The sequence below is a fragment of the Bombus terrestris genome, chromosome 3, assembly GCF_910591885.1.
Source record: "Bombus terrestris chromosome 3, iyBomTerr1.2, whole genome shotgun sequence".
NCBI classification, from domain to species: Eukaryota; Metazoa; Arthropoda; class Insecta; order Hymenoptera; family Apidae; genus Bombus; species Bombus terrestris.
The window spans coordinates 5967990-5989801 of NC_063271.1; the positions used below are offsets into that span (position 1 = coordinate 5967990).

The 21812-nt window shown below is 39.0% G+C and overlaps 1 protein-coding gene across 9 annotated transcripts in view; it reads right to left on the reverse strand.

Annotated features, from left to right (window-relative positions):
* Positions 1-21812, reverse strand: part of LOC100648390 (TWiK family of potassium channels protein 18) — a 287911-nt gene that overhangs the window by 157702 nt on the left and 108397 nt on the right. For all 9 annotated transcript variants that reach the window (XM_012320543.3, XM_012320542.3, XM_012320541.3 and 6 more), the window contains exon 3: positions 7243-7298. The gene's annotated coding sequence lies outside the window, so the exon portion shown is untranslated. The remainder of the gene's footprint in view (positions 1-7242; positions 7299-21812) is intronic.

Genomic DNA, 21812 nt, shown 5'->3' on the forward strand with positions numbered 1-21812 from the left:
GGTATAAAAAATATAGGTTATATGTGTAATTTACGTTTCAAGCGCTTTTAACGTTACCTATTATTTAAAGCGCAGTTTTATAATGAATACATCGGACGATAATGAGCGAATTTTTAAACATTCTGTACTTGCAATTTAGAGAACATTATTTACGAATAGAACGGAACAACTGACTAAGTTATTAAAACTTTCATAGGAAACAGAATTCATTTTCTGCTTCGAAATATTTTCCAATACTCCTATTTTATTTACCCAAAATACCTGACTAGAAAGAAAGAAGCAGTTATATACCTTAAATATACCTGATATTAATCCTCTCTATATGAATAACAATGTGAAGCTTTCTGTTATTATTTTACTTAACTTTAACTTTCCATCATTTATCCAATTTTACTTAATTCATTTACCAAAGAAAATACTATTTCTATGACTTCATGTACACACAATAGGCGTACATAATTTTTGCAACATTCTATTTCATATCTCTTTTTTATTTCCCCTTTATTAATAAAATTGAAAATGAACTAACTACGTTACATTTTAACAATACGCACGCCAAATAGAGCGAAGCTAACGTTTTTATTATAACGTTTCATGTTCACGGTGGGCATATAGACTTTTGTAGCTAAATGTACTTCTCTCAGGAATATTTACATATTTACATATTTACATATTTACATATTTTAGTATTTACATATATCATATATAATTATTATTTACATATTTCCTTCGTTCAGTACACATCGATGTCGCTAAATCAATGAAGAAGCACGACGAATATAGCGCGATCGTTCGGTAATTGCTTAAAACGAGCCCTTTTTCCCGAATCACTCGAGCCATTTTCAATTCGACAGTTTGTCGATGAGTCGGTCACGGAGATTTCGATGACCACACGTAGCCATTGGCAGGATTTCGCGAGTGAAAGCGGGTCGCGTCAGGACGACTATAAAACTGAACGAACATCGACGGACGAAAAGTAGGGAAAATTTAAGGAGGACCAGAGCGAAGCTTCTCGGCTCTCGGATCACGTCTCGAATCGCGGTGATCATTTCACGGGGACGTGCTCCCGACTGCCAGAGTTCGTGGCAAAGTCACGAACAATTCCGCACACGAAACGCTGCCGCTAGTCTCTTCGACTTCGGCGCGACATTGCGTTGAACTGGCAACAAGAAGCTTCGAGTATACGCGTTTCTCCGCTTTCAGGGTGCAACTTTTCCACCGCCACTATCGCGTCTATGCCTCGTTCCGATTGTACGAATCATTCCGGCTCGTTTACGTCGAAAAGTTAATTAAATCGACACTGAAGTTGCGATGGCAAAAGGTAGCTAGAACATTTACGAGTGAACCGAGTTCCAAGAAAAACAAACGTCGTAAATGTTCATGTACGACTTAATAATAGATTGGAATGTTATAAAATTTTGGAAAAGAAACGACGTTAATTAACCGACGTTAATTATATGCAAATGGGTTTAGATTATTAGGGGAACGACTGATAGATCTGAATTATGTATTGGTGCTAAATAATGGTTAAGAATAAACAGAAAATATTTGTAAATGTTATAAGAATATAGCGAATCGTAAGTTTCAGCAAAGAAGCTTTTGACGAATTTAGTAAGAAAGTCGGAAGAGAAATAATTCGAATCTGAACCATGGAGTTATTTATAAAATACGATTAAATGATCGACGAAAACAGTGGAACGTGATAGTAATACAATTGTCAAGAATAGTATAAGTAACAAAGAGGAAAAGTATAAATAAGTAAGTTCTACTATTGTGCGTGGTAACAGTGAAAGAGATTTGCGATATATCGCTCGTAAAGCAAATATCGGAATGCTTCTACTTTAATGCCGTTTCCTTTATACGACATGTATCGTCGAACGTGAACTAGTTGCGTGTATTTGCATACAAAATTTTACAAAGTTAAATATAAAACTGTATTAATATACTTGGAACTAGCTACGACGAACGTTATTTGCTCTACTTTCGAGGAAAGTTTTTGTCGCTGAAACACACACACAACTTCAACAAAACGAAACGCAGACGATCCAACTAAAAAAGTAAATTTCATCGTTTGATATCGATATGTGTTATACTAAAAGATACTCGAGCATCGCTTTTGAAATTTGAATAAACATCCCGTGTCGAAATTTCATGTCTACCCACTTAAAACGCGTAAATATGTTAATCAATTTTCATTGCGCGATATTAACTGTACTTTATCACGGCAGATATTGCTCGAGTAAGATAAACGAAATTCTACAGGAATGTAATAAATTTCGATAAAGCAAATAACGTAGCTCCGGGCAGTGCGTTGAACAACAACGGTGTATAGGTAGCTGAAAGTTCATTTCCGAGGATGTAGGTAATTGAAATTCCGTTTCCCGTATGGTTCCAATTCGTCGAACAAAATAATTCGACGCGATGGAAATGTGTGTCACGGAAGGTACGCGGGCCGCGATAATTAACGAGAATGGCGAAAGTCCGCGCGAAAGATCGTAATCATAAAACGAGGATTTGCCGGGTGACAAGCGGGACGAAGAGTAGGGGTTAGGGGAAAGGGAGTATAGGGGATGAGGTGAAGGGTTGGGGGCGTCGTGGAGCGGGCAGCCAAGGTAAATTCAGAGAGTCAGCTGTATTCCAGGGCGCGGAGGCTACATCGATAATACGGCGAAACGAAATTGCACGGTGAACGAATTGTCGGCGACAAATTCGGTAGGAGTAATTCAGAAGTGGCCGCCAGCAACCGGGCATCAGACAGGAATTGCGCGAACGCCGTCGTTATCGCGGAAAATTAAATGTCAAATTAATGGAACGATAAATTCGCGTTCCGAATGGACGCGGTAACGGGGCGAAGCCAGCCAATTTACGACGTATGATGTGAAATTTAATTCGACGACATTCGAAGCGCGCGAAAAATACCGTTGATAAGACGAAACGACGCGGACTCGTAGCTGAGTCACCGGCAGATCGACTAGATTGTGAAATTGACTGCGTTTGCTTTACCTGGGACGGGTATCTCTCGTCGCCGAATAACGCCGCGTTCTCGCCGCGATAATTTACTGCCTCTACTACTGCCAAATACGACGTATTTCAGAACGCTTAGAATGTTATTTTCGGAACATCGTCCGCGTCTGCGAAACACACCGCCAGTTCTTTAATCAACGCTACACCGTGCTTCATCAGCACGTGTATTCGACCGTGTCCCTGTCTCGTTCCAAATGTTGTTCCTTGCGTTCGTGCGCAAACGAACGAAGATTATACGCCGCGGGTGTACCACGACTGCGGTCTACCGTTATGAAAGGGGATGAGAAATTAACTGCTGTTCGCTGATCGTTCAAAAATCGTCATTTTCGTAATTTTATTCTAGACTAGCCGTTTTATTCCACCTGAGAATGCACCAAGACTGGCCTTTGACGAGTTGCGACAGGGCCTTTCTATGGTGTCGATGAGTAGCGTCGTGTAGCAAAAGAAAGGTACGAATATACCGAAAGTGTACCAAAATTTTTGGGTTATCGTTATTTGATAAAAATGTGCTGTGAGAATTGCGGCAAGTAGCGACGATATGAGGTAATGGTAGAGTAATGAACAAGAAGCGATAGGTTTAACCTAACGGTGGTAAGAGAATAAAAGAGAAAACGAGGGGCGGAATGGAAAAGAACGGGTACGTACGCGATAAATAAAACGGAAAAAGATGAAAAGTTCAAAGAAGAAAAAGAGACATGTAGAATAGAATGAAATGAAAACAAAAAAGGACGAAGGGGAATAACAGCACCCGGAACAATGAAAGGGAAAATGGGAATGGAGAAGGAGGAAAGGATAATTTAGAGGATGGAGATGTTAAGCGCTTGACATACTGATGTATTACCACGAAATCCTCGGCATTCTCCTCTTCTATGTTCCAAGAATGTTTAATGCAGGTGTGAAACTATATCGTCGATTTTCTTGCTTTATTAAACAGCTACGTGCGAAGCTCGCATAGAAATTATTAACTGGAAATAGTATAAAAATAAAATCACGTTAACGATATAGTTAAATATGCGGTATAGTATCAAGTATAACCGAGTACGATGAAAGGTCCATTATCTTGACAAAATGAATGACAACTCCGTTTGATAAATTAACTATAATACGTCGACTATCGATCATCACGATAAAAGTTTTACACCAAAGGAAACGAGTATTGCGTATCGAGAAGAATTGTTATTCTCGTTTTTATTACGAATCGTTTGAAATACTAACAGATAATGCAAACGATGGTAGGAACTCTTTAACGTAGAGACGTTAACGTTAAACTCTTTAACGAACGTAGAGAAGACATAGTTCTCAATATTAAGAAAATCCACTATTTCTCTCCGTGATATAAAATCATTTGGTAGAATACAAAATTCCTCTATCGAGCCTAATAAGTTGATAGATTCGACGTCGAGTGTCAACCATCGCTCACAAAATGATTGATTCACAGAAAAGTAACTGTCATCGCTAATGAATGTCAAAGCACGACGACCGACGAACAATCTGGTAGCAATTTTCATCGAAATATCATCTATTAAATTTAGATCACATCTTTTCAATTTTAATTGCAGGTAGTCCGTGCATCTACATGGGTAATAAGCAACGCCATCGATCAGAAAACTTCCCGCGGACACGATGAATGGCTTTAAAGTGGAACTTCCGATTTCCAGCGACCCAGGATGAAATCAATTCTTCAACAAGCGGAGGAAGTTCGTTCCCGATGAAGAAAAGATTGAAATTAGGTGGAGGCGCGCTTGAAATTATTGAAAAATAGGAATGCGAGTAGCCGTAGGGAGTGAAAACGAGGGACAAGAAAGAAATAGAAGGAGAGAAAGAGAGAGGAAGAGAGAATGGAAAGTCGTTTGGAAAATCGAGACCGAAACGAGGCAACTTCTGCCTAGGCTACGACGATTGAGGCGAGTGCAGCCAGTTGAGTGTGGCCATTGTTGTCGAATGTGGGTCAGCCTCGGCGTACTTCCGGTGGAGTCAAGCCGATGTAAAAGGCGGTCGAAGCTGCGCGAAGAAAGAGTAACGGAGTAAAATAGAGGATGCGGAGAAATGGGAAAGAAAGGAACAGGTGGACGTCGATGTCGCAGGGTGAATGGAAGAAGACCGACTTCGGTACGTAACGTTGAATCAACATCGGAACGGTCCAAACTAATTGTTCGTCACCTTTAAGAGGTTGCTGCTATACGACTGACTGCAAGAACACAGTTACAGGAAACGTCTTAACCCTTGTAATTGCGCGACCGCATGTAATTTCAACTGCTATTTGCGAGACCGGTGTTCGTGGCCACATTTTGTCTTCTAGTAAACGAGCTACCATTATAAAGTATGAATCCAATTAAATTAGGGACATTCAACGGAAGGTGTACGAAGACGATTAAATTGTAGATTAATCGAAAAATTTGGTTCTTTGGACATTTATACGGTTTCATGCTTCACGTTTTTCAATTTTTAATCTCTTGATGGGTAGTAACGAGTGTGCCACTGGTTAAATTGCGTATTCAAAGAAAATGAAAATAACAACAGAAATACATTGGCAAGGTGCTACTGTCGCATTCATTGGCCATTATTGTTCGCTAAGGGGAGCAGTTCTATGCGCCCGTGGGAGAAGTTTACGTCACTAATGCGTAGCAATTGGTAATTTATTGGTGCCCAACGTTTGGGAATACCAAGTTACGACATAGTTAACGACAATTGTTGATAAGCATCGACTCGCAACGGTAAGCTGCGCGCATCTCTAGAGTCGTATTTTACGGATATACGCGGCTCAAATTATTTCCTGCTGTCTGTCTAAGCGTCATCGCCGCCCGAAGCATTTTAGAATACCGCACCGATAGGTATAAAGCGACACAGAGAAAATTAAAAATAAATAAATAAATATCTCACGAATGAAGTACATTGTATCGCTTTTTAAATAACTATAAATCAAATCCATGGCCATAGGAATAAGAAGAATGAAACAGGTTACGTATTATTAATTACAAGCCATAACATATCAGATTAAATAGCAAAATAATAATAGCACTGCATCATTTTCCAAATCTGTATCTCTTTATTGACAACCAGACGAAATTATCATTTTCATAAATCCTTATTTTTATTGCGTTCTAACATCATGGATAAAATAACGTCATTTACCTCTGTTTTACACACCTTGAATCTACATAATCGCGTTATATGTTATTACCAAGCCAATTATTCCTACCTCTGAAAATGGTTTTCTCTGGAAAACGAATAAAGCAGAAAGTACAGAGCTTATCGAAGGAGAAGGACGAATATTTCATCACCGTAATTCTATCTAATGTAATTTTCTTAATAACGTTGAAACTTTCCATTTCCAACGCGACGCTCTCTTTTAGAGGTCGTTATGTTGTATACAGTGTATACTCGTTCGTTAATCAATGTACCGAAGCATTAATGGAGAAGTTTATATTCGATAGGAACGGTGTCACTTTGAGAAAGCAAGAATTACGATCTATCGTTAGTAGTTTTAAGTAGGTTAATTTCTAGATGGTTTCATCTCTAGGCAGCCTCACTCTAACTTGCGCCGTGTTACGGGTTGCTTTCATCAAACTTCTTGTCACGAGTTCGTAATCATTTCGCGAATATAATGAAATAAAAACTCGAGATAAAAATTTTGTTTCTCCGATGAGCTTGTTTCTCGACCGGCGTACCGCAGAAAAGGTATAACGTGCTAGGAGAAAAAGTTACGAGCTTCGATATAGCGCGCGTAACTTTTCCTAACTTTAAAGACGATATAAAATTGATAGGATCGATAAACCTTGAAATATCAAGCGCGTAAATATATGAATTTTTAAATACGTAGGTAATTCGAGAGAGCGAACATTTTTATAATAATATCGGGGACAATTTTTTTCGCCAACTAGAATTTCATGAAAATAAAGCGGAACGGCGAGCGAGAGGAGATTCAAAAGCGGCAGAAACTGCTAACAATTCGCGAGATAACGCGGAAGCAGTTTTAATTTGGAGTAACAGTTCACGCATTTCATTACATGAAATTAAAGGAGTTCGTTCGTCATGTTAAAAAATTCTTCCGTGCAATGTTTAACAGCCGGCAGCCTCCCTGAAGAACGGAATGCGTACCAGTTCCGGCATGACTCGAAACCACTTTAATGTCCTCGTTAAAGTCCCAGCCAGTTGGAGGCAACCCTTTATGAATTAAAGCCTCGTTACTTCGCGAAATTAAAAGCCGTGGGAACTTACCATTCCGTGAGTCTATTAATACGGATCCTTTTCCAAGCAGACACGTAATCAATTCCCTGAAAAATATGGAGAAAAAAACTGATTAATTAGAGGAAATTAGTAACCATAATTAAGGATTTTACGGAATTAATTTTAATAAAAAGAAGTCTCAATACGTATAGAGATAAATATTTATTTATCCTTCGACCTAATATCTCCAATGACTCGTAACGTCACTACTAGACTTCCAACTTCCAACTATCAAAGTAAACAGGATGTTCACAGGCTTGGAAGGATTATCCAAGTATAGAGAGTCCACTTGGCCAACTAGTTTGCAACATTCGTCTCAAACAAGTACTTATGTAGCTTTACATTATGAACTAGGTACATTTGAAGTTCGTGCAACATAATTCAATAAACGAGTTGACACAACGAGCAACGAAGCATATGTAGATAGAGTGGTTGGCAAAAGTATTCGAACACTCTTAGAAACCTTTCGTTTACTGTACAGGACCTTAAAATTTCATTAGCTTTGTAACGAAATCTTGGAACTTTTCGTATAATGTACATATTCATCAAAAAATTCTCTCCTAACCGTATACTTTCGTGAGAAACTGTTAGGTCGTCCGAGAAATTTCTTTCGCTTTATAAGGAAATAATGGATGCACAACATTTTTCGTTTTATATTATTTTATCGAATTACGTACGATCCACTTTGTTCTATCAAAATAAAGATCACGACGTTCGACAGATTAGGTTTCATGTTTGTATAAGGATGCGTTGTTCTAAAAGACGTGTCTGTAAAAGAAAAACACTTTTCGGACAACCTAATAGTTAAACCTCTAGTGGAATCCCTGACAATCAAATATCAGGCTTATCATCTGAAATTCAATATTTACCGCTTACTGCTCAGATTTAAAGTGTGATATTTATTGGTACGTTTAAGCTTAGGAATCTGAAATTCAGGGAAACCGGCATTTCACGTGCAACCATGGAAAATGAACGAGAAAGAATGTGGAATTAAGATCGAAGGGGAAAATTTACAAGGGTCGAACGAATCGCGTAGGATTCAAGGCGGGATGATCCGATTACAAGCGGCGAATAGTGGCACGAAATGTGGATTTGCTTCGCGTTTGCATACTTAATGCTTATCGGATACGACTTAATTACATGGAGAGCCATAAAGCTGCGCTGATTCATTGTCACAATCTTCTCGATTTACGTCGCCCTACATAACGGCCCGATGAATTACCGGCCATTTCTGTTGCATGATTCACGCGCCAATGTACTTTGCATTGCAGCAGCGAACATCGCAGAAAGGGCGAAATTCTGCTTGTACCAACGTCTCTGAGTTACTGGATACTTATTACATTTGTAGCTGCACTCGACAGCAAACTTTCCAACGGTTTCTGTCCCGTGGCTCGCTACACAAAGTCCTTATCCTTCGGACAAGATGATTGCCAGATGCCGACTCATTTTTACAGAATATTTTCAGTTAGTCTAAGGACAAGCCATAAATCTTAGGATCTATTTAGCTGTCCAGGGACAAATAGTCTTTGTGTTAACAGTCCCTGTACATATCACCCACTATACTGGAAATCTGCTTTCCTCTGGTACGACGCTTCCCGCTAGCAACTTTCTCTCAAGGGTGGTTAGTATCTTTTTCCAAACACCAACTCAAAATTTAGCCAATGAACAGCGACGTCCATTTCCTTCACTTTTCGAACCAACGCTTTCCTCAACGAATCCGATGATTTCGCATCTTTAGACACACCTAATCATAGTTTTCCAAGGCAGCATCGTCGTGACGGAAGATCAATCGTTAGTCACCTGTCCGAAGTGTTCGTTCATAGTTGGCAGTAATAATCGATCGGAGTTTCTCGACATCTTAAGCAATCATCCAGCTTAAATCGCGTCGAGTTCGAATATGTAACCGCGAACCGATAAGTGTGCTCATAGAATATATGTTAATAAATATTCATCGTTAAATATATTCGAGTGATTCTTCTGGACCTATGACGCCCATTACCTCACACTTAGAGTAGGTATACATGGCTGTTAAAATTGTAAAATCAGACTGATAAATTCTGAAGAAAATAATCTACAAGATCTTAATTTAACTTACAAGTAAACTGAGAATTTGTATGCGTTAATGGCAAGTTGAAAGGTTTCAAAAGCGCAAAAAATGCATATACGTAATATGCAAAGAATATATAAAATAAGCAAAGTAGAGTAATCGTTATCAAAGAGCATGTAAGAGTATAACAGCAATTATTGCACTTTATCTATCAATGTCGAAATATCGCTTGGCCTAAAATAGAGTTTCATCGAAAACGGCAGGTTAATATTCGTCAACTACGTAGAAAAATACACAGTAGAGCTGAATTATAGTGTACGTCAATTATTGAGAAGCGAGATTGAAATGCTATAAATAAGATGACGGTGCAGGATAGGCAAAGTGTGGTTCGAGGGAAAAAACCAATACACGTTGTGCAGCAAGCTCTGCTGCTGACATGATTGATTGACTGATGCGAGTGTGTATAGGAATATAACGTACACGTATGTGGCGTGTAAGTTTCTCGTTGTAGCATTGCCCAGCTTCTTTCGATAATTCGTCAATTTTAATTAACACGTATCTTATTCAGTATTACTAATAACAAGTCGATAAATTCCTTTTCCACGTGATAGTTTTCAATATCGTCGATTGTAACTTGATCTGATTTGTTGCAACTATATTCAGCGAAACGATAGATTTGTGATTGTAACGTAACAATAAAAATTGTACAACGGTGGCTATTCTGCAAAGCGTTTTACGCAGTTATTTTTTAATAAAAGCATATCAAGTTTGTATTTTTGAAAGAGCAATTAAAAATTTTACGATTATCTGTGGTTTCGTCGTGTATTTCAGTTGGATTTTAAAAATGAATTTCAAATTCAGTACCTTTGTTACATTTTTATGTTACTTCGTACGATAGTGATTACGGAATAAAATATTTACAAAGTATCAAAACAAAAAAAAACAAAAAAAAGAAAGAAAGACGAAGTAATTTCCAAAAGATACGCGTATAATAAACGCTTAATCGCGGAAACGTGGTAAATACTAAATAGAGTAGAACGAAAGTCTGCATAGATAATGAATTCCATTAGCGATTAAGTGTAATTTCATCTAACGGATACGGATATCAAAATACGAGAGTAGGATATATAATCGCGTAGCAATGGTAGTTGAATTACTATCGTTTCTTCCTAATCACTGACTACATCAACAACTATGTCGTCAATTATCGTAATTATCACTAATAGTTGTTAATTCGATCGTAACACGAGCTCTGTGGTCCACTATATTATTCTGACGAACGGTTCTGCATGGTCAATGATATTAATAGTGATCACGCACGCCGTAATACCGACTATGTAATCAAACATTCTACGTAAAGTACACTTAATAATAATTAGTTGTATCGTATTAACCAAGAAGCTTATCGCGCGTCCAATTATTCCAGTTAGTTGCGTTGTTACAATACTTTAAAACAGTTTTCAATCTTCTTTAATCGACATTTTTTAAATACTTTGTCGAGCGTTTCATTTTACGCGTTTCAACAGAAGATAATGGAAAGACGAAAGGAACGATGGACAGTGCGTTAGAAGGAACGTTATTATTTGAAATAAAGACATTTCTGATAAAAGGAAATACACGTAATCTGTAAAGCGAAGCAACGTACTTCAAGACAGTTGTATGCGTCGGTGGCGGCAAATGTGTTAATGGCTAATTCAAACGGGGATATTCGAAAGGCGATAAAATTGAAATCTGTCTACGTGACCCCGTAAGATCGATCCGATTACCTGCAAATACATGGTACTAAACGATTTGATGCGCTCGTAGGATTAAGGTGCACCACCACGTTCCAACCGTGCGTACAGTACGCACGTCGTAATCGGATTTCAGAAATTATTGCAATGCGTAGTACGTGATCCAAGAATCTCAGGCAGCGTTGAATTTTCGGACAGGAGAATGTAACGAAAGAGAAATACACGCGTGTCTGTTTCGAAATTAAATTCTTCCCTCTTGAATGAAATTGACTGAATTTTATATAAAACGTCGTAAGATATAATAGAATAGTAAAAGATGATTAATAACTAATCATTAAGCAATTAATACCGATAATTTCCTATTTGTATAATACAACATTTATGAAATATCGCGACCATAAAGGGAGAAGGAATAATTTATTACAGGATAATGCGACATTCACTTCCACTTCCGATTTGGAAACGAAAATATCTCTGTGGCAAACAAAGACTCGAATGGTGGAAATATCACGAGGTTTTCTAGGAGACCGAAGCCAGGAATCCGAGGTCCTGAAATAACACGAACACGATTGCTTTGGACGGTCTTGAAATAACAATCGTAAGGACACACTCGACAAGCCGGGGCTGTCTTAAATCCTAAAGACCTGGAAATATCTGAAAAGCAGCCCGTTGAAAGAGCATAGGGAATGACAATGCGGAGAAATAGTTCAATTTTCTCCAAGAATTCTCGGAAAGTCCAGCAAGTTAGCAAATCTTAAGCGGATCCACGGACTTAAAACAATATCGTATCGAAGAAAGATTTGCATATTTTTGAGAAAAACGAGAGACCGTTTACATTTCTTTTTCCTTTTGCCGTAATTTCACAGATTTCCAAGTTTGAAACCCTCCGGTTCGGATTGGAGCTAACTTCAACCTACACAAAAATACTTTATTCGGTACTCTACGACATACGACACGTACGACGCGTTTGAAATAACAAATTTTGAATAAAATAAATAGGAAATGGAAACCGTGAGATGCATTCGATTTATACGAAGTATCGATAGCTGTTCTAATACGTACAGTTGACAGCGTATTTCTCTATTTATTTCTTACGTGAATTCTAGTTACACGAACTGCTTGTCCAAATACAGTTCTGTCTGTTGAGTTACGATAATAATTCCTTGGAAGATATTGAAAACTAATCATACCGCCCCGTCGATAACTTTTCAAAATTACTATAAACGCGTAACGACCATAAAAATAAACGGCTAAAGTCTTTCTGTTTACTCATTCTCATTTTACCTTCGCTCGGCTGCTCGAAGCTTCCTTTTGTTTCATGCGCAACTTAATCTAGCGTCGAGTGACGTTTAAAGCACTTAAGAAGGGCAAATTTATCGCGCGCAGTTTTCTCAACAGGACGACCTAGACATAAATTCGAGTTCCCTCCGGCGCAAACTGCGTGGATGAATTACAGGTGAGAAGAGAGAGAGAGAGAGAGAGAGGAAGAAAGAGAAAGAGAAGAAAGGACGCTCGATAGAGTCCTTTAGAGGCTCGAGTGGCGGAGACAGCTGCAAGTGGCTTTGATATTCCTGCGCCTCGGTATTTTGTTTTGAAGCGGTCGTTATCAACGGAAGCGTGTTTCGTTTCATCGCTCACTTTAGGCGAAACTGTTTTCGAGGCATTGGTTTTGTTGCGGTGTGACACCAAGCGCGGACACCGGCGGCCATAGTGCTCGTTTTTGTTGCGAACTCACTGACCCAGCATACCAGAGTGTCTAGCAAAAACTGTGTCAACTGTTACCATGCATTTTACCATGTTCTGCCGTACGCGCGCCACTGTTCCAAAGTTTTACGATATCGCGTGTAATCGACCGCGATGTAAGTTGTATTCGCGTTGTTGCGTGATTGCGCGATTCGGCGCTTTCAAGGATTTCGTAACATCGATGTGACCTGCGTGCTATCGATTGTCACCTTTTTCGCTCGAAGCAAAACTCTCGCGGCTCTTCGTTCTCGGTGATATAAACTCAGTATCATAAGAAAATTGTTAAATTTCATCGAGCATCCCTTTTTAAACCACCCTTTTCTAGAGCTTTGCGCGCGTCTAAGAGAACGGTACAGTTTGTTGCACCTACCATTATAGTTGAACTACATACTTGCCATTCAGCGAGACTCGAGTTTCACTGAAAACGCAGCCGACATTCCTCGTGGATTTGTAACAGGACTTTAAAGACAGAATAGTCACACAACGCGGACTGCAGAAAAGTTTAATTTACTTCGCTACGTATACACGCTTTAAACGGTAGAAGTTCAGCTACATCGTTTAAATCCTTGTAATTATTGCGGACTACCGTACTATTCATTTTCTCGTAGAATTGAAAACGCAGGATAACCGTACGATAGCTGTATAATACTTGAACTATAAAAGGCTGTTTTAATAAGATTCACCGAATGAGAAATCATAAATGCCTCGTTACATTGAAATTTAACTACTTGAAATTTTTCGGCGTTAATGAGGAGGAGGCCGAGGAGGAATCTGGAGCAAAGATCCACCAGCGTGGCTGACGCGATATACATCATAGCATCCGATAAACTTTCACGATGATATCCGACGTTATTATTAGCTCCTTTGGACGTGCATCGCTTTAGACGTTCATCGTGTATTGGCCATATTGGCTTTTCAATTTTACCAAGATGGCGCATTTTCTTTGAGATAAAAGGCTATCTACATAGACTGCGTTAAATTAGATCGACAAACCTTGGATGACGTTTGACGTTACTTCGTTTCACCGATACGCGACCTTAGTCAAAGGCTTTAGAATTTCTACGAGCAGCCATGCTGTACGACTTGCTAAATTTTCAATTGGTTCCTTTATATAATTCATTCCTTGTGTTATTGCCGCGTCTCATTAATTATACCGGCGTTTTGCGAGCCAAGCGAAAATAGTTCAAGGATTCGACGATTAGGTTAAATGTAATGAGTACGTTTTAAGTTCGAATGCATTGAACGAAATTGGTAACGAGCAGGAGGAAGGCGAATTGAATTAAACGCGAATTACGTCCTTTGATATGAAATGTTCAATTCATTAAGAACGTTGTAGGTTGAGAAAATCGAAATCCAAACAGAAGACGATGTACGCGTACTCGGAGCTGCGTTTTCTTTTTCTTTCCTTTCTTTCTTCTTTTTATCAGATATTTCATCTCGAGTGCAACGGCTATGTCAGACGGCTACGGCAGAACGCACCGAAAATTATATCACGCAAACACGACCACGATTCAAACGTCAGATTTCTTTTCAGAAAGCGATTTAATTTCCGATATATCCGGGATAATATAAACGACTAATGCGGCGAACGCGATCAATCAGTGTAATAAAAGGATACAAATCAAGCCTGTTATCAGAGAAATACACTCTGTTGGTGTTTATCAAAATTAACCATGATTCACTAGGCAAATCGCTCGCAGAAGCATAAACAAGAGTTTTAGAGTTATTATCTCCTCTGGTAGGTCGTAACTATGAGTTATGAGAGAACGTCGGTATCGGTGTGTACACAGATCGTCGTACAGGAAACACTGTCCAATAGAAGGACCAGAAAACCGCTTCAACGAGCACCAGGAAAATCGAATTACGTCGCGTTTCATCCGATTCGGTTATCACCTACGAATGCAGCTTCTAACTGCATGATCGAACGTGAATAGCACCGTCGAGTAACGCGTGTCTCTTGTCCGTCCTCGTGTGCTTCGCATGCCACATAAACCTCGTGGAAAGAACGATTGATCGGCCAGGAAATGACGAGATGACAAATTTTTACTAGAAGAACTCGAGACTGTTCTCTCTCTCTCCTCGTCTACATTTAGCTTACACAGACTGGTTTCCATATTAGCTATGTTACGTTCTTTTTCTCATTTTCGACTCAACTATAGGTTTCTTACGTTAAACAGTATCTTGGCAGTTTGAACAAAATATGAAAAATAATCCTATTGATTATCGCATGATTCCTCGTTTTAATTTTCACATTTATTAAACATCTTCTTGAAACGTTAAAAACTCTTTCTATCTGCTAGAACCAAAGCAAGATAGAACTATAGAAATTCATAGATCGTAACAGAATTAATAAAATGTTCTCGATAATTTGCGAATCTAGAAGCATTCCATTGGCCTTGCTCGTCTATTTCTTTATCAACCGAAAACTACGCATATATTTCGTATAAATGATGATGGCGAGTTTACGCAGTTGAACGAACAGGGACGTTAAGATGTCAGTACAGGCTTGAACACGGATATTGGACAACCGTATGCGCGGATTGTCCACAGACATCGTTCGTGGATGTACGAAGCTTAAGAATGCAGTAAAACTTGCCCTGAAAGCCATATTTATCATTGTCAGCGTAACGTGTTACAATTTTAAGATTCTAGTGAACTTGTTTACCGAATGTATTATAGTTTGTAGACATCGGAGATCTGCATTGCGTTACAGTAGTATATTTAATCAGGTTGAAACTCACAATGAAAAATGTTTGAAAATTCGTGTTACCCATATTAGGAATTCAAGTACATCGGCTGTACGTATTTGACGAATTTGCAAGAATATCGAATAATCTGTCGTCTGTTATCAGATATAGCTACAATAGTAAAATACGATATAATCGTTGAATATCGTGAACTATTTCTCGATCGGTGTTGGACTCACGGTTGTGTCAACACGATGATTTTATGTGTAAAAAATTGGAGTTTTAGTATGTTTAGTTGCACCAAGAGATTTTGAGACTGAAGATTCAAGGATATCGATTCCTTTTCGTTGATTATAGCGTTTAAATAAGTTAAATGATTAACTTAGATTATTTGTGCTTTAGAGGACAACCAGTAACCGTTATCGATTATTCGTTCCACCATATTTGTATCATTGCTTCCTGACAATGAAACAATAAACGATCTTCAGCGCGCTCTTTTTCAACGTATCGATACTCGAAGACTAAAAGGAGCTCAGTGCCTTTTATTGCGATGAACGGCAGAGGAGAATTCGAAGCCAAGGGTTCTGACATGAACGGCGATACGTTCATAATGCAGCTACGATACGAAAGAGCGGTATCGATGAAGCTTTCCAACTGTTCCTTTGATATCTTTCTGATCTACGTAACGATGCACACGCACTTTGCCCTATTTACGTAACCCGTTCCATTTCTTTGCCTGGTAACAAACGCGCGGAAGAAATATTTATAAAAGCGCGTCGCGCAATTTCTCTGCGTTATTTGCAGTATTAAAACTGAAATTCCTACGCATGAAATATTTCGTACGTTAAAGGGAGCGGTAAAATTCAGAGGTGAAATATTATGCACGAAAATTCTAGAGAATTATTCGACGCAACGCGAATTATCGTCAATATTTATATTAAAAAGAATCATCTCCGCCTGTGATTATTATTATGATCGTTGATTATGCGATAACAATGATTATTATTTTATTCGTATTCAAAGTGCAAAAATATTCAATTATTTCTGGAATAAATTAATACGTAATTTGTTCTTCCAATATAATCATCTGGCGAATAACTTCTTTATTTTTTGTTTAATATGCGCCATAACGGTTTTAATAATTTAATGATACTCTGTTCATACAAACTGTCTGTTTTATCAAATATTTCCTATATTTCCAAATTCTCGTCTGTGCGTGTGTTTTCATTATTTATTGAAATATGGGTTCCCTTCTTATTTTCTCATTTAAATCGAATAATTTCGTCGTATAAAAATGGATAGGCGATGGATACGGGATATTTATTAATTAAGAACATCGTAATGATTCCTCTCGAAAGAACGAATAAACGTTCACTTTAGCTTCTCTCCCATCTCCAGCTGGCTAATAAGCGGCGATAGGAAAACAATGATAAACGACATAGCACGATGCGGACAACGGAACACGAACAACGGAACACGAACAATAAAACGCGGATAGAGAAAATGAGTTTTCGTTCGATTAAATAAAGCGTTCTCCGGTCGGGGAACCGACGGAAAAACATAAATTTCCCGGCAATTTATACAAATTACGGAGAACCATTAACAACATAGAGAACAGCGTTCCGTTCTACCGCGGCGTTTTATAAATCAGCGTATTCCTGAGCTTTCAATCTTGGTTGTATGCACATGCACCATTCTGAGCGGTGCGCATTTCCGCGTTTAATTCACTTTTTGTTTTGCTTTCCCGCCCACGATCCCCAAGTTTCATCGTTCCTGCGAAATTTTAACGCCAACATTTCGTATCCTATTTATAACAGTGATTACAGGAAAAATGCGCATTGCAAAGAATAGTTTGATTTTTATCAGCCGTCGAATGGTGACAGGAAAGCATTCACAGAGCAAGATCGGCGTTGGAACGTGAAATTTGTGCGCTTGGAATGGAGAGACCGTCGCTGGAAACTTGAAATTCCAATCGGAGTAAGCAGTGGCGAATGCAAAAAGCGCAAAAATCTTTGGTATTTTATATAGTGTCGGTTGCGAAAATTCGGCAACAATATTTTAATTCACGGCCCGATCGTCAGTGTGCTCCAAGTCAACCAACGCTCAACCACGGCAACACAGCGTGTTAGGGTGAAAAAAATGAAGGATGCACTGGTGATACAGCCTGTAGTTTTTCAACGCGCCTTCGTATGACAGCCGACGCGGCAGCGCGTCGGAATTTATGTGCAGAACACGAGTTCGCCTGAATTCATCGCACAGGCAACTTACTCTCGCACGCTGGGTTATGCGGACGCGCGCGCGGACGCACGCACACAAAACAACCACTCAACCGTGTACGTATATAAGCTTGCAGTGACGGCGGGTGTGGGAGTATCGGTTTTGCATTTTTCAAGCCGATAATTTATCAATCTCATCCCCCTCCACGTCGGTCCACGTCCCTCGATCTCTCGGCGTCGACGAGAACTGGCGATGGGAGAGAGAAAGAGAGATGAGGGTGGTCGAATTCGACTAGGAACGATCGTTCCTGGCAGGAAAATAATGAGACTCTTTAAAGGCCGGAAGTTTTCATTCGTGGTAGGGTGCGGAAAATCGATTTTCGCACTTTGTCGACCACACTGTCGACCCTCGTGTTAGTTGCAGACGAATTTATTCCCGTGCTAAGGGAGAGCTGAGTGGAAGGCTACAGTGGAATAAATATTGCAAGGATATAGAGGATGGATAATGCGTTTGAGAACGATACGTAGCCCAACTATCACTTCCTTCGTGAACATTTGTTGTAATGAAATTTTTTGTGGCCTGAACGTAACTGGAAACATCAAAGATCGTTAAAAGAAAATTCTATTAAGAATAAATAGCATGTTATCTATGACACGCGGATTGGATAAGGTAAAAGAATAGGAATACGAAGGACTCAAAGTTACTCTTAATTTACTCGCGTTACTAAAATCCACGTTACGTATTAAAATTATACTGCAAAATTTCATCGCATATATATACATATACATGTATATTTCTTTTTTGTTTCAGTGCACAATTATTACGGTAAATTTAAAAGATTGGGCCACATCTGGTAGGGATTCCATTTTCCGGAATTATTCAGGATGTTACCCAGATTATGTCCGAAAGATTGATAGCGGCGTTGTTATGGTAACGCACCCCATAAGTAAAATTTAAGGAACGCTTCTTCCTGATTCTCTGCATTATATAACGTGCGTGGAAGGATTATTAAAACGATGCGCGCTGTCACATTGATTTACAGTTGCTAATATAGCATTGGCAATAAATTACAACTTAGAACATACATCTTTTACAACAGTTTCGATTATTAGCATACCTCAGCTATATCAAGACTTCATATTTCACATTTATATTACGGCTTTTCTCTCAGTGTTGTTGCCAATAAAGTTCCGTACTCTATCATTTAACGACACGGTCGTTCGATTCGTTTCAATCCTCTCGCAGCCATGTTCCTGGTACGACGCCTGATTTAAAAAACGGAGACCATCTGTTTTCGTTTACAATTGTAAAGAATGTTACGACATTAAACACCCGGGAACGGAGCTTAACCCGCGATTTATTATGCACGGATATGAAAGTAATCAATTTCTCGGCTCGACGAAGAAAAATGACATTGTCCTTGGCGAAAGTCGTCCTTCACCTCGATCAGCTTTTCCCTCGGTGTGTCGTGTAACGAGGGTGGACGAATCCTATTGACTGGAAATAGGTGAACGGGTACGAAGGATAGGCGAAAACTCGTATCGGTGGAAAAGGCCGTACTCGGTATTTGTCGAGACAGAGTTTTAAAGGAAAAGACCGCCACGATTCGACCGGAGAATCCTTCCAAGGAAGAGACGGCACTCCACACTCGCACACGGTACAGCAATCCGAAATTATTGGTTCATCGTTCAGCGACAGACCCGTTATATTATTCGAAGATGTGGCTGAGCGAGCGTGTCCTGTTCCCGGAATCATTATTTAACTTCAGCTTATTCAGCAGCTAGAAGAACGAAGAGGGTGGAATGTCTGGTCGAGTGGAAAAAAGTTGAAGAGACCGTTTTATTATCGAGGGCGTCATGTTGCAACGAGAAAATCGATGCCTGACATGAAAAGATCGTGTCGTAGCCAGAGAGACGAATTTTTACCGAGTTTAATGAATCGATTAAAGCAGCCTTAGGAAACAAGACCGCGATTCGCGTGTTTTTGACAACGGAAAGATGCTACGATGAAACGTAGCCACGTTCTATACAATTAATATCCGGCTCTCACACGGAATTAAATAATTGTCACGATTTGAAAGAATATAACAACGTGCTAACGAGTAACCGATATCGAGGGAAGAAAAAAAATCTCTTCCGCAGTTGATACAAAAAATTATCCGCGCTTCTGCGTCTCTGTTACACGTCTCGTGAGTTTTGTCGAGAATTCTCAATTGCCTTTGCAAAACTTTCAACATGGTGTGCGAGTTTGTACCGTTTTTCGTAGTTAAGGAGTCATGGACTCCTGTGTTGCTCGGACTTTAAAGTACTAGAGAAGTGTATAGTGCGAGCCGCATACGAAACTCTGGCAGTTTGGCTGCATACCAACCATCTTCGCGTCTCAAAGTATTTTTCCGCACCGCTGGCCCTTACTGACCACTCGGTAAAATGTGATCCAAAGGCATTTCGTTGAAAGGATGCTTTTCCGATCAACTGCTGCATAAACTATTCCAAGAAGCCGATACCTTCGATAAAAGAATATTCGATAAACTTTTATCGACAGGTGTTATACTTGTCCACTTACTGCATAATATTATGGGAATGTCTTTTCAATATCTTTATCTTTACTTTTCTAAATGACGATAAAACAAATCTTTCGTAAACAGCTTCATTATCGCCAAATATTCTTTTTTTTATTCATCCGCCATGGTTTTATATTTACGCCCCAAAAGTAAGCCGCTGCAAGATTTGGAACAACTATAACGCGATAAAACTGTAACACGTTAGACGTTGGGGGCGCAGAGACGCAAGAAAGGCCGTGAAAAAGTGTGTTAGGATCAAAATTGAAAGTTTCCAGGCGCGTGACTCGAGTATGTATATCGGTCACGAACCTGCGCTGAAATGTATCGCGCGATAAAAAGGTATCATCGAAAAATTCGGTGGATGGTCCTAAAGTATGCAGCAGTCGCTAAACCTGACCAGACACGATAAGATCGCTTATATGGGAATACACCATAATCGTGGAAGAAATTTTATTTTCCCAACTTTCTGCCTCTTACTTTTTCGACCAACTTGTTTCTAGCCTGGCTAATGACGGCCCTTATCTTCATCCTATTTGCACCTTCCATCAAGCCGGTCTTTTATGCGATGCAAATAGCTTTTTTGTTCAGTTAAGACGAAAGACCAAGAGGAAATGGCTCATGGCCTCTTGAAAGGACGTTTGCGCGACTTAGGAGGACAAAAGTGCACTGCGAGATTTAACTCTTTGTCGTGGCCTGATAATAATTGTTTCCTCGTAATTCATGGAACGCATTCAGGAGTGTGTTAAGATGTATCACGGCTCTTCAATGTTTTACATCAGGGTGTAACGTCGAGATACCAACCGAGAGCAATTTATTGTGCTCACTTTTCCTTCTAATGGAAATTAAGAGGTCGATGTGACACGCTAAGGCGGCTCTGAGACTCGTTTCATGGAACGTGATAGTGACGAATCTAATTTTACTCTGTTATCAAGGGTAATTATAGAAATAGACGAAAAAGTAACAACGATATAGTTGTAATTGTTAGATGAATTTAGTAAAGGGACGTGAAATTTAATTTTTTGTAGATTATCTACATAACAATGGCGAATTTAACTTAACTCGGTAATTGGTAATTATCCTTCTGTCTGCAACTTTGGTTTTACTGACGTTGTACGCATACTAAGGCGTTTAAACCCTTGCGGCTTTTTAGGTTTTTGTGTTTTAAAAAATCTCCAGAAATTCTTGAGTAACCTTCCGAGTTTCTAGAATATCATCCAATAGCTTTTATCACTTTAATTCTTTTAAGCAAAGCAAAATTTCAACAAAAATGTGGAAAGAATGAAAAATTGCTTCGGTACGCGGAAATAGGCGAAAAAGTTAGCATTGCTAAAAGAATTTAGTAAAAGGATTAAAGATGCCATTTTATAGGATGTAACGGTGGAAAATCTAACTATATTTTATTTTATAATAGATAATTATAGAAATGAATGAAGAAACAACAATGATATACATAATTGCAATTTCTAGAAGAATTTAATCCTATTATGTTCTCGATACGTTTTCGATCCAATTATATTCTTCGATGCACGTACACTCGATTCTCTTCTACGATTTGTACATGCAGCTATTTGTAG